A 13,394-nucleotide genomic window follows, 5' to 3' on the forward strand; every position below is an offset into this window, starting at 1 on the left:
CACGCCCTGACTCAGGGGACTCTTATATGTTGAGTCAGGGTGTGGTGTTCTATGTTGTGTTTTCTATGTTTCAGTCTAGGTGTTGTAGTTCTGTGTTTGGCCGGGTGTGATTCCCAATCAGAGACAGCTGTCGCTCGTTGTCTCTGATTGGGGATCATACCTAGGCAGCCTATTGGCACTCGTTAGTTGTGGGATCTTGTTCCGTGAGTAGGCTTGTTTTGTGTTTAGCCTTAGGACTTCACGTTTCGTTGGTTTGTTGTTTTGTCGTGTGTTTATTATTTAAATAAACATGTACGCATTTCACGCTGCGCCTTGGTCTGACCCGTCCTTAAACGAACGTGACAGAAGATCCCACCAAACACGGACCAAGCAGCGTGCCCAGGAGGACCGAACACCCTGGTCACAGGTGGGGAAGATTTGGTCTTGGGAGGAGATATTTTACGGAAAAAGGACCCTGGGCGAAGAAGGAAGCCCAGGCAGGAGAGGAGCAACGGCAAGACAGAAGCCGGCCGAGGAGGAAGCCCGAGAAGCAGCCCCAATACATTTTTTGGGGGGGGCTAAAGGGGTGGTCGGGGAGCGAGAGATAAGAGCCCCGACCACTGCACCCGGTGGGTTTCCAGATTGAGTCTCTACGACCATGGGAAGAAGAGTGGGAACAGTATTATACTGAGGAGTCGGAGGATGACGACGACGATGAGTTTCTGTTCCCTAACTCGTGGGGGCTCCCGGAGGAGTCCTCACTGGAGGAGAGAGGAGGCCACCATATTACGGGGCTGATAGATGGAATAGAGCGGGAGAGATCCATTCAAGAGGAGGGACTGCAGGAGGCTCGTAGGGAAAAGGAGGAAGTAGAGGCACGGAGAGAGGAGCTGGTTAGGCAGCATAAGGAGCGGGGGTTAATAAAGGAACCCAGGTATGCGGAGATACGTGTCACCAGTGCACCTTCCCAGTCCGGTCCGGTCCGTTCCTGCTCCTCGCACCAGGCCAGTGGTGCGTGTTCCCAGTCCGGCCCGGCCCGTTCCTGCTCCTCGCACCAGTCCAGTGGTGCGTGTCGCCAGTCCGGCCCGGCCCGTTCCAGCTCCTCGCACCAAGTCAGTGGTGCGTGTTCCCAGTCCGGTCCGGCCTGTTCCTGCTCCTCGCACCAAGCCAGTGGTGCGTGTTCCCAGGCCGGCCAGGCCTGTTCCTGCTCCTCGCACCAAGCCAGTGGTGCGTGTCGCCAGTCCGGCCCGGCCCGTTCCTGCTCCTCGCATCAAGCCAGTGGTGCGTGTTCCCAGTCCGGCCTGGCCCGTTCCTGCTCCTCGCACCAGGCCAGTGGTGCGTGTTCCCAGTCCGGCCCGGCCCGTTCCTGCTCCTCGCACCAGGCCAGTGGTGCGTGTCGCCAGTCCGGCCCGGCCCGTTCCTACTCCTCGCACCAAGCCAGTGGTGCGTGTTCCCAAGCCAGTGGTGCGTGTTCCCAATCCGGCCCGGCCCGTTCCTGCTCCCCGCACCAGGCCAGTGGTGCGTGTTCCCAGTCCGGCCCGGCTCCTTCCTGCTCCTCGCACCAAGCCAGTGGTGCGTGTTCCCAGTCCGGCCCGGCCCGTTCCTGCTCCCCGCACCAGGCCAGTGGTGCGTGTTCCCAGTCCGGCCCGACCCGTTCCTGCTCCCCGCACCAAGCCAGTGGTGCATGTTCCCAGTCCGGCCCGACCCGTTCCTGTTCCTCGCACCAAGCCAGTGGTGCGTGTTCCCAGTCCGGTACGGCCCGTGCCTGCTCCCCGCACCAAGCCAGGGGTGCGTGTCGCCAGCCCGGTACGCCCCATACCTGCTCCTCGCACCAAGCCAGTGGTGTGTGTTCCTCGTCCGGTCCATGCCTGCTCCTCGCACAGACCAGTGGTGCGTGTGTCCAGTCCGGCACGGCCCGTGCCCGTTCCACCGGTGCCTGGTCCGGCACCGGTCAGCTGCTCCACTCCGGAGCTAGAGCAGTCCGTTCCACCGGTGCCCTGTCCAGCTCCGGTCAGCGGCTCCACTCCGGAGCCAGAGCAGTCCGCTCCACCGGTGCCAAGTCCAGCTCCGGTCAGCAGCTCTACTCCGGAGCCAGAGCAGTCCGCTCCACCGGTGCCGAGTCCAGCTCCGGTCAGCGGCTCCAGTCCGGAGCCAGAGCAGTCCGCTCCACCGGTGCCAAGTCCAGCTCCGGTCAGCAGCTCTACTCCGGAGCCAGAGCAGTCCGCTCCACCGGTGCCGAGTCCAGCTCCGGTCAGCGGCTCCAGTCCGGGAGCCAGAGTAGTCCGCTCCACCGGTGCCAAGTCCAGCTCCGGTCAGCAGCTCTACTCCGAGCCAGAGCAGTCCGCTCCACCGGTGCCGAGTCCAGCTCCGGTCAGCGGCTCCAGTCCGGAGCCAGAGCAGTCCGCTCCACCGGTGCCAAGTCCAGCTCCGGTCAGCAGCTCTACTCCGGAGCCAGAGCAGTCCGCTCCACCGGTGCCGAGTCCAGCTCCGGTCAGCGGCTCCAGTCCGGAGCCAGAGCAGTCCGCTCCACCGGTGCCCAGTCCAGCTCCGGTCAGCGGCTCCAGTCCAGACCCAGATGTCAGCACCTCTCCAGGTTCGGGGTCTCCCACACCAGGGTCCAGACAGGGCTTGGAGTATCGTGGGAGGAAGGAGAGGGGAAGCAGCGCGCTGAGGTCCAGACCAGACTAGGGGCGCAATAGGGAGGCGGAGAGTATGTGGTCGTCACGCCCGGAGCCGGATCCGCCTCCGAGGCGGAATGCCCACCCGGTCCCTACCCTGTTATGTAAAGGTTGTGCGGTCGGAGTCCGCACCTTTGGGGGGTACTGTCACGCCCTGACTCAGGGGACTCTTATATGTTGAGTCAGGGTGTGGTGTTCTATGTTGTGTTTTCTATGTTTCAGTCTAGGTGTTGTAGTTCTGTGTTTGGCCGGGTGTGATTCCCAATCAGAGACAGCTGTAGCTCGTTGTCTCTGATTGGGGATCATATTTAGGCAGCCTATTGGCACTCGTTAGTTGTGGGATCTTGTTCCGTGAGTAGGCTTGTTTTGTGTTCAGCCTTAGGACTTCACATTTCGTTGGTTTGTTGTTTTGTCGTGTGTTTATTATTTAAATAAACATGTACGCATTTCACGCTGCGCCTTGGTCTGACCCGTCCTTAAACGAACGTGACAAGTGCTCTGTGAGGAACGTGCTTCAGTCAGGAGATATTAAGAGTGTAACTGACACCAGTAGAAGGACATACCCTTTTGGTTGAATAAGGTACAAGTTATGAATGAATTAAATAGAGTATTGTAGAAAACCTACAGTGCTGTGTCTAACAGACAGCTATGAGTGTATTTCTAACCTGGAGGGAATCTTTATGAAATTATACACAGACCATTTGTGCCTCTGTCATCTTTTCGTATAGCGAACTGCCTTTGAGAATGAGAGATTGTGCACATTAATGTTAGTTTCCGTTGACTTTGTGTTACGTATTGTGATGTATTGTTACCTCTTTATGTACACACACACAATTTATCCTAAAGAACCCACATATAACCCACCTACAAATAAAACTCCCCTATCCCTGCTAGGGGAGAAATTGGTGCCCATCAGGATGTACATTGGTTCTTGAACTTCCAAATGTAGCTTCCAAATACTAGCCCATATGTGTAATTGTTAGCTGTTTGTTATTGTCTTGCCAACAAACCTAACATTATTATTGCACATCTTCTGCAAGCATATTAGCTATCTATTTTCACTCTCTCCATTACCCCAGATGGGGCATCCCTGAAGATGAGGCTGAGGTTCCCCCTGAGCATCAGCACTGTGAGCAGAACTGGAGACCCAGTCTGGGGCAGGAGGACCCAGAGCGCATCATAGAGCGCATGAGGAGGAACATGAGCTCAGAACCAGTCAGGAGGAAGAGCAGCTTCAAGGACTGGTGTCTGATATAATAGAATTCATATTCACTCCTCCCTGTGTGAAAAGGGATCCACCCCAGCACCATTACGTCTTCACCAAACCTATACTGAGGAGAACAGAGAGAGGGACTCTACCCACTAATACAATTGTACAAATCAAAACAGAACACTATGGAGAGTCCAATGGAGAATCAAAACCAACCACTCTCAGCCCCAAATTCCTGCAGTAATTCCAGACTGTTCAAGTGAGGGACCACACACACAATAAATGCAATAAATGCTTTATGGAAGCAAGTCTTTTACAAAAGCATCAAATAGTCCATACTGCGAACAAACTAAACTATTGCAATGATTGTGGAAAATACTTCGACAATAAGGTCCTCTGTAGCTCAATTGGTAGAGCACGGCGCTTGTAACGCCAGGGTAGTGGGTTCGATCCCCGGGACCACCCATACGTAAAAATGTATGCACACGCTTGCCTCGAAGCGAGCATAGAAGTGGTTTAGCTCGTCTGGTAGGCTTGTGTCACTGGGCAGCTCGCGGCTGTGCTTCCCTTTGTAGTCTGTAATAGTTTTCAAGCCCTGCCACATCCGACGAGCGTCAGAGCCAGTGTAGTATGATTCAATCTTAGACCTGTATTGACTCTTTGCCTGTTTGATGGTTCGTCGGAGGTCATAGCGGGATTTCTTATAAGCGTCCGGGTTAGAGTCCCGTTCCTTGAAAGCGGCAGCTCTACCCTTTAGCTCAGTGCGGATGTTTCCTGTAATCCATTTCTTCTGGTTGGGGTATGTACGTACGGTCACTGTGGGGACGACATCATCGATGCACTTATTGATGAAGCCAGTGACTGATGTGGTGTACTCCTCAATGCTGTCTTCTCTTATAACCAAAGAGAGCTTCTGGATATCAGGACAGCGATTACTCACCTCGCGTTGGACGAAGACTTTTTCTTCAACGAGGCGTTCGCGAAGGATATTCTACAGACACCCAACAAGGCCCAGATCCCCGTCATTCGCGTGAGGAAGAGACGGAGATATCGTGGACGCAGATCCGGGTGCCTTGTAAGGATCCGACGGCGAACGAGTAAACTGCCTCTCCCATCAATCCTATTAGCCAATGTTCAATCTTTTGAGAATAAAATTGACGATTTAAGATTACGGTTATCCTACCAACGGGACATTAAAAACTGTAATATCTTATGTTTCACGGAGTCGTGGCTGAACGACAACAATGACAACATTCAGCTAGCAGGCTATACGCTACATCGGCAGGACAGAACGGCAGGCTCCGGTAAGACGAGGGTGGCGGTCTCTGTATATTTGTAAACAACAGCTGGTGCACAAAATCAAATACTAAGGAAGTCTCGAGGTTTTGCTCGCCTGAGGTAGAGTATCTTATGATAAGCTGTAGACCACACTATTTACCAAGAGAGTTTTCATCTATATTTTTTCATAGCTGTCTATTTACCACCACAAACCAATGCTGGCATTAAGATTGCACTGAATGAGTTGTACAAGGCCATTAATCAACAGGAAAACGCTCATCCAGATGCAGCGCTCCTAGTAGCCGGGGACTTTAATGCAGGGAAACTTAAATCCGTTCTACCTCATTTCTACCAGCATGTTAAATGTGCAACCAGAGGGAAAAAACTCTAGACCACCTTTACTCCACACACAGAGACTCATACAAAGCTCTCCCTCGCCCTCCATTTGGCAAATCTGACCATAACTCTATCCTCCTGATTCCTGCTTATAAGCAAAAACTGAAGCAGGAAGCACCAGTGATTCGGCTAATAAAAAGTGGTCAGATGACGCAGATGCTAAGCTACAGGACTGTTTTGCTAGCACAGACTGGAACATGTTCCGGGATTCTTCAGACAGCATTGAGGAGTACACCACATCAGTCACTGGCTTCATCAATAAGTGCATCGATGATGTCGTCCCCCACAGTGACCGTACGTACATACCCCAACCAGAAGCCATGGATTACAGGAAACATCCGCACTGAGCTAAAGGGTAGAGCTGCCGCTTTCAAGGAACGGGACTCTAACCCGGACGCTTATAAGAAATCCCGCTATGACCTCCGACGAACCATCAAACAGGCAAAGAGTCAATACAGGTCTAAGATTGAATCATACTACACTGGCTCTGACGCTCGTCGGATGTGGCAGGGCTTGAAAACTATTACAGACTACAAAGGGAAGCACAGCCGCGAGCTGCCCAGTGACACAAGCCTACCAGACGAGCTAAACCACTTCTATGCTCGCTTCGAGGCAAGCAACACTGAAGCATGCATGAGAGCACCAGCTGTTCCGGACGACTATGTGATCACGCTCTCCGTAGCCGATGTGAGTAAGACTTTTTAAGCAGGTCAACATTCACAAGGCCGCAGGGCCAGACGGATTACCAGGACGTGTACTCCGAGCATGTGCTGACCAACTGGCAAGTGTCTTCACTGACATTTTCAACATGTCCCTGACTGAGTCTGTAATACCAACATGTTTCAAGCAGACCACCATAGTCCCCGTGCCCAAGAACTCTAAGATAACCTGCCTAAATGACTACCGACCCGTAGCACTGACGTCTGTAGCCATGAAGTGCTTTGAAAGACTGGTCATGGCTCACATCAACAGCATAATCCCAGAAACCCTAGACCCACTCCAATTTGCATACACGCCCCAACAGATCCACAGATGATGCAATCTCTATCGCACTCCACACTGCCCTTTCCCACCTGGACAAGAGGAACACCTACGTGAGAATGCTATTCATTGACTACAGCTCAGCATTCAACACCATAGTGCCCTCTAAGCTCATCACTAAGCTAAGGATCCTGGGACTAAACACCTCCCTCTGCAACTGGATCCTGGACTTCCTGACGGGCCGCCCCCAGGTGGTAAGGGTAGGTAACAACACATCTGCCACACTGATCCTCAACACGGGGGCCCCTCAGGGGTGCGTGCTCAGTCCCCTCCTGTACTCTCTGTTCACCCATGACTGCATGGCCAGGCACGACTCCAACACCATCATTAAGTTTGCCGACGTGGTAGGCCTGATCACCGACAACGATGAGACAGCCTATAGGGAGGAGGTCAGAGATCTGGCCGTGTGGTGCCAGGACAACAACCTCTCCCTCAACGTGACCAAGACAAAGGAGATGATTGTGGACTACAGGAAAAAAAGAGGACTGAGCACGCCCCCATTCTCATCGACGGGGCTGTAGTGGAACAGGTTGAGAGCTTCAAGTTCCTTGGTGTCCACATCACCAACGAACTATCATGGTCCAAACACACCAAGACAGTCGTGAAGAGGGCACGACAAAGCCTATTCCCCCTCAGGAGACTAAAAAGATTTGGCATGGGTCCTCAGATCCTCAAAAATTCTACAGCTGCACCATCGAGAGCATCCTGACTGGTTGCATCACCGCCTGGTATGGCAACTGCTTGGCCTCTGACCGCAAGGCACTACAGAGGGTAGTGCGTACGGCCCAGTACATCACTGGGGCAAAGCTCCCTGCTATCCAGGACCTCTATACCAGGCGGTGTCAGAGGAAGGCCCTCAAAATTGTCAAAGACTCCAGCCACCCTAGTCATAGACTGTTCTCTCTGCTACCGCACGGCAAGCGGTACCGGAGTGCCAAGTCTAGGTCCAAAAGACTTCTCAACAGCTTCTACCCCCAAGCCATAAGACTCCTGAACAGCTAATCATGGCTACCCGGACTATTTGCACTGCCCCCCACCCCATCCTTTTTACGCTGCTGCTACTCTGTTAAGTATTTATGCATAGTCACTTTAACTCTACCCACATGTACATATTACCTCAACTACCTCAACTAGCCGGTGCCCCCCGCACATTGACTATGCAACGGTACCCCCTGTATATATAGCCTCCCTACTGTCACTTTATTTTACTGTATATATAGCCTCCCTACTGTCACTTTATTTTACTTCTGCTCTTTTTTTCTCAACACTTTTTTGTTGTTGTTTTATTCTTACTTTTTTGTTTAAAATAAATGCACTGTTGGTTAAGGGCTGTAAGTAAGCATTTCACTGTAATGTCTGCACCTGTTGTATTCGGCGCATGTGACCAATAAAATTTGATTTGATTTGATTTGATTTTGATTTGAAGTCGCTTTGGATAAAAGCGTCTGCTAAATGGCATATTATTATTATTATTATATTATAAGGGAAACCTGAAAAAGTATGTGACTGTTCACACAAGAGAGGGACCATATTGTTGCAAATAATGTGGCAAACGCTTCACTCTGCAGGCAAGCTTGATAAAGCATATGTAGATTCACACAGGGAAGAAATCACATCCATGCAAAGAATGTGTCAAATGCTTCATCTGGAATTCATCTCTGGCAAAGGATATGATGACTCACACAGGGGAGAAATCGTGTTAGTGCCCATTGTGTGGGAAATGTTTTACATTAAAAGGTGATCTAAAACGCCATCAGTTCAGGCACACTGGGGAAAAAGTGTATTTGTGAATATCAGTGTATTTGTGTCGACTTTTGTGTTACTAGCTAACTTACTTATATTTGGTCTATTTCTCAAGTTGCATTAACTGAAGGATGTTCCAAACACCAATTGTGATGTATTGTACCCCCAGTCTTTGTATGAAATTGAAGTTAATTAGTTGAAGAGAAGTGAAGACTGTATTTGTTTACATAGTTTGTACAAGCATTTACATAATTGAGTCTGAGCACAAGTTGGATTAGTTTACCAATTTGGTAACACTTTACTTGACATCATAACAGCTGACACAACTTGTCATAACCTGTCATAATATGATCATAACACTGTCATATATTTAGACTGTTGTGACATATATTGCGTTACTTTATGGCTGGTTATGACACCTACATAAGAGTGTCAAAACCTACCACACAAGGTAAAACATTCCATTACACCATAGCCTACTTTTCAACAGTATGTTTATGTTACATAACATTTTCTGAAATTGACCTTATTAAATTATAATTGTAATTGCGCACACATTGATGTCAGACATGCACCTACCCCAATGCTCTGTTGCTGATGACTGGGATGAATGCAGGAGCAGATTTCAGGAGGACAAGACACACTCTTTTTGACTGATGATTGACATAAGGGCATGTACTTGACAGGCCTATCTAGCTTTGGCTTATATGATTATGATGGTCATAATGCTTCTTGACATTGTCATAAAGTGTATTTTCTTAGTCCAAGTAAAGTCACACAGGATGGTCATAATGCTTCTTGACAGTGTCATAAAGTGTATCTTCTGCAAGTTATTTAAAATATGATGGAAAAAAACATGACTAAAGAATGTAATACAACAACAACAACAAAGGACTTAAGAAACAAACTTTCAAACGAAAGGAATCTGAATAAATGTGGGTTTTGACACTCTTATGTATGTGTCATAACCAGCCATAAAATAACCCAATGTTCTGTATGTCACAACAGGTGTAAATATATGGATCATGACAGTGTTATGACCATATTTTGACAAGTTATGTCAGCTGTTATGAAATATTATGACATGGTTATGACCGTGTCATAAAGTGTTATGACGCTGGGTGTGAAGTCAAGTGTTACCATTAATTTAGCAGTTAACTGCTCAGAGCGCTTGCACCCATATAAAATCAAATCAAATTTTATTGGCCACATGCGCCGAATACAACAGGTGCAGACTGTCACACCCTGGCTCTGGGGACTCTATATGTTGAGCCAGGGTGTGTAGATTCTATGTATTCTAGATCTGTGTTGTAGGTCTATGTGTTCTATTTCTATGTTGGCCAGTGTGGTTCTCAATCAGAGGCAACGAGTGTCAGCTGTGGCTGGTTGTCTCTGATTGGGAACCATATTTAAACAGTCTGTTTTCCATTCGTGTTTGTGGGATCTTGTTCCGTTTTGGTTTGTTGCCGTGTCGGTTGTGTTATACCGAGGACGTCACGTTTTCGTTTTGTTGTTTTGCTCGTGCATTCATTAAATAAATAAATATGTTTGCAACTAACGCTGCGCATTGGTCTACTCCGTATAACGATCTTGACACAGACATTACAGTGAAATGCTTACTTACAGCCCTTAACCAACAATGCATTTATTTTTTAATAAAAAAGTAAAATTAAACAACAACAAAAAAGAGTTGAGAAAAAAAGAGCAGAAGTAAAATAAAATAACAGTAGGGAGGCTATATATACAGGGGGGTACTGGTGCAGAGTCAATGTGTGGGGGCACTGGCTAGTTGAGGTAGTTGAAATAATATGTACATGTGGGTAGAGTTAAAGTGACTATGCATAAATAATTAACAGAGTAGCAGCAGCGTAAAAAGATGGAGTGGGGGTGGGGGTGGGGGGGGCAGTGCAAATAGTCCGGGTAGCCATGATTAGCTGTTCAGGGAGTCTTATGGCTTGGGGTAGAAGCTGTTGAGAAGTCTTTTGGACCTAGACTTGGCACTCCGGTACCGCTTGCCGTGCGGTAGCAGAGAGAACAGTCTATGACTAGGGTGGCTGGAGTCTTTGACAATTTTGAGGGCCTTCCTCTGACACCGCCTGGTATAGAGGTCCTGGATGGCAAGAAGCTTGGCCCCAGTGGTGTACTGGGCAATATGCACTACCCTCTGTAGTGCCTTGCGGTTGGAGGCCGAGCAGTTGCCAGTCAGGATGCTCTCGATGGTGCAGCTGTATAATTTTTTGAGGATCTGAGGACCCATGCCAAATCTTTTCAGTCTCCTGAGGAGGAATAGGCTTTGTCATGCCCTCTTCACGACTGTCTCGGTGTGTTTGGACCATGATAGTTTGTTGATGATGTGGACACCAAGGAACTTGAAGCTCTCAACCTGTTCCACTACAGCCCCGTCGATGAGAATGGGGGCGTGCTCAGTCCTCTTTTTTTTCCTGTAGTCCACAATCATCTCCTTTGTCTTGGTCACGTTGAGGGAGAGGTTGTTATCCTGGCACCACACGGCCAGGTCTCTGACCTCCTCCCTATAGGCTGTCTCATCGTTGTCGGTGATCAGGCCTACCACTGTTGTGTCGTCTGCAAACTTAATGATGGTGTTGGAGTCGTGCCTGGCCATGCAGTCATGGGTGAACAGGGAGTACAGGAGGGGACTGAGCACGCACCCCTGAGGGGCCCCCGTGTTGAGGATCAGTGTGGCAGATGTGTTGTTACCTACCCTTACCACCTGGGGGCGGCCCGTCAGGAAGTCCAGGATCCAGTTGCAGAGGGAGGTGTTTAGTCCCAGGCTCCTTAGCTTAGTGATGAGCTTTGAGGGCACTATGGTGTTGAATGCTGAGCTGTAGTCAATGAAAAGCATTCTCACGTAGGTGTTCCTCTTGTCCAGGTGGGAAAGGGCAGTGTGGAGTGCAATAGAGATTGCATCATCTGTGGATCTGTTGGGGCGGTATGCAAATTGGAGTGGGCCTAGGGTTTCTGGGATAATGGTGTTGATGTGAGCCATGACCAGCCTTTCAAAGCACTTCATGGCTACAGACGTCAGTGCTACGGGTCGGTAGGCAGGTTATCTTAGTGTCCTTGGGCACGGGGACTATGGTGGTCTGCTTGAAACATGTTGGTATTACAGACTCAGTCAGGGACATGTTGAAAATGCAGTGAAGACACTTGCCAGTTGGTCAGCACATGCTCAGAGTACACGTCCTGGTAATCCGTCCGGCCCTGCGGCCTTGTGAATGTTGACCTGCTTAAACGTCTTACTCACATTGGCTACGGAGAGCGTGATCACATAGTCATCCGGAACAGCTGGTGCTCTCATGCATGCTTCAGTGTTGCTTGCCTCGAAGCGAGTTTAGAAGTGGTTTAGCTCATCTGGAAGTCTTGTGTCACTGGGCAGCTCGTGGCTGTGCTTCCCTTTGTAGTCTGTAATAGTTTTCAAGCCCTGCCACATCCGACGAGTGTCAGAGCCGGTGTAGTACAATTCAATCTTAGTCCTGTATTGACTCTTTGCCTGTTTGATGGTTCGTCGGAGGGCATAGCGGGATTTTTTATAAGCGTCCGGGTTAGAGTCCCGCTCCTTGAAAGCGGCAGCTCTACACTTTAGCTCAGTGCGGATGTTGCCTGTAATCCATGGCTTCTGGTTGGGGTATGTACGTACAGTCACTGTGGGGACGACATCATCGATGCACTTATTGATTAAATATTATTACACACTAAAGTATGTCATGGACCATTGAAATGCAAGACCCAACCAACACTTACAATCTGCCAACACTCTTACAAGTCACTCATACAATATGGAACATTATGATATTTGAGTATTTTCAGTTTCTTATTAACTTAACTACTGGAATTGAGTCTGTGACCTACCTGGCCATGGGACCACACGAAGCCTGACAAGCAGCCTATCCATCCCTCCACATACATACATTGTCTGCTACTCCTACAGATACGTTGTGCAGCTTGGTTTTATTGGATCCTAATAGAATAAAGTAGTGATTAACAAATCTGCGTTGCCTTGGCCTCCTCCACACAGTAAATAAATCCAAAGCATTATTTGACTTAGCGTGAACCTAACACGCTAGGTGGCAGTATTGCACAAACTTTCACGCTGCAGCTTGCGCATCTGTGGAAGGAAGAGACGGGAAGCAGCAAACATTTCCTAGTATGGCTTGCGACCATCAATTTATCAAAATGTCTCGATTGGAATCGCTTAAGTCGTTTCTAACGGAGCGGCTATCAGCAGCTGCTAAGGAGATATTTGTCGTGATGGAACAAACGATAACCAAGTGTGAGGGAGACATTTCCCGTGCCAACCAGGAGAACGCGCGTCTACGAAGCCTAGTTTTGGACGTCGCGGTGAACCCTGAAATGCTAGTCTCAGGTCTGCAGCTAGCTAGGCGGGTAGCTATGCAGTTTATGTAGAAATTCTTAAATTATACTCTGACCTATCTATGTATTTGTCATGATCGTCGACAGATGCGGACCAAGGCGCAGCGTGATAGGCGTACATACTTTATTAAGTGTACACAACACGAACCAAAACAACAAACCAAACGATACGTGAAGTCCTAGGTCATAACACAAACCTTTCGGATCAAGATCCCACAAAATAACAGTGCCAAACAGGCTGCCTAAGTATGGTTCCCAATCAGAGACAACAAGCTACAGCTGCCTCTGATTGGGAACCACCCTGGCCAACATAGATATACACGAACTAGAACACAAACCTAGAGAACTAAACAATGAAACCTACACACCCTGGCTCAACATATAAGAGTCCCCAGAGCCAGGGCGTGACAGTACCCCACCCCAAAGGCGCGGACTGCGACCGCGCCACAACACCACAACAGGGTAGGGGCCGGGTGGGCATTCCGCCTCGGAGGCGGATCCGGCTCCGGGCGTGACCACCACTCTATCTCTACCCCCCCGTAGCGCCCCTGGTCTGGTCTGGCCCCGCTGGCCGGAGCTGGACTAGCTCCGGTGTGGAGCAGATGACCGGTGCCGGACCAGGCACCGGTGGAACAGGCACGGACCGTGCCGGACTGACGACGCGCACCACTGGCTTG

Source organism: Coregonus clupeaformis, chromosome 12 (genome assembly GCF_020615455.1).
Source record: "Coregonus clupeaformis isolate EN_2021a chromosome 12, ASM2061545v1, whole genome shotgun sequence".
NCBI lineage: Eukaryota > Metazoa > Chordata > Actinopteri > Salmoniformes > Salmonidae > Coregonus > Coregonus clupeaformis.